Genomic DNA, 1150 nt, shown 5'->3' with positions numbered 1-1150 from the left:
ATTAAAAAAAAAAAAAAAAAAAAAAAGTACGCTGTGGCCAAAATTTTGGACCCAAGACATAAGGAGAATTTCTATATTATCCGGATTTGTTACAGACTGAAGAATAGCATCGCTCGTTTGTCTGAAGAACTTCGGTCGAGTGCTCAAGAAGAAATGAAACCGAAAAAAAAAAAAACTTTCAGGCGCATCTCAAGTTTCTCAACTGTCAACAAGCAAAGAAATCACATCAACGCTTAATGCAATCATTTCATCAAGCAGTGATGATGAAGATGATAATTAGCTTTCACAGCAGAGTTAACAGACGTCAAAAATCGTCGATCAGAGAAGCGCATGGTGCTGCGGCTGAAGATCTCGTGACTTGGTGGAGAAGGCATAAATAAACGTATCCTATTCTCTCTCGGTTAGGCTGGACGTTCTTGGTTTGCCCTCCATCAAGTTTTTCCAGCAAACGACTCTTCAGTGATGCCGGTCTCATACATGATGAAAAGAGGAACATGTTTTCTACTGAGAGAGCTGAGAAGTGTTTATTTCTTAACATTATTATTATCATTACCAGTATTATTATTATTTGTATTATTATTATTATCCACGTTGAGTACACCGCTTCCCGTCCGATCAGCGAAGTTAAGCAACGTTGGGTCTGGTTAGTACTTGCAAGATGGGTGACCGCCTGGGAACACCAGATGCTGTTGGCATAACGTTCTCCCTACGTGTCAAGTGGGGTTGGTGGAGGATTAGTGCCCCTCCCTGTAAAACAATTAACTCTAAGCCCTTGGCCACCCCGTTTGGGATATATGGCGTCTGGCAATGAATGAATGAAATTATTATTATTATTAGTCGTAACAGTTGTAGTAATGACAGTAGTTACAGTAGTAGTAGTAAGGTATATCATTTGCTTTTCCCATCCTTAACGTTTCACGTCTCGTCCCTTCGTTTTATATTCTGTCTTACCGTGCTTTCTTTCCCCCTTTCTCCTATTTCACCGTTCCATATTGCCTTTCCTATATTTTTTCCCCGTTTTCATGCTCTCTTCACATCCGTTCCTCCCATCCTTTTATGACTTATTCACTTTTCCTGCTTCCTCTTAGTTTTTATTCCTTCCTCTTTCTTATTTCCTTCCTTGTCTTTTTAATTCTTTTCCTTTCTCTAT

The 1150-nt window shown here is 39.5% G+C and overlaps 1 pseudogene; it reads left to right on the top strand.

Moving 5' to 3' along the window:
* The first annotated feature begins 574 nt into the window (after positions 1 to 574).
* LOC145403465 (5S ribosomal RNA) lies at positions 575 to 695 on the top strand (annotated as a pseudogene).
* The last annotated feature ends 455 nt before the right edge of the window (positions 696 to 1150 follow it).

This window comes from Coenobita brevimanus, chromosome 60, assembly GCF_032717465.1.
Source record: "Coenobita brevimanus isolate Jiangsu-jjx chromosome 60, ASM3271746v2, whole genome shotgun sequence".
Taxonomy (NCBI): domain Eukaryota; kingdom Metazoa; phylum Arthropoda; class Malacostraca; order Decapoda; family Coenobitidae; genus Coenobita; species Coenobita brevimanus.
The sequence above is the reverse complement of the archived record's forward strand: the minus strand, read 5'-3'. Positions and strand labels throughout refer to the sequence as shown.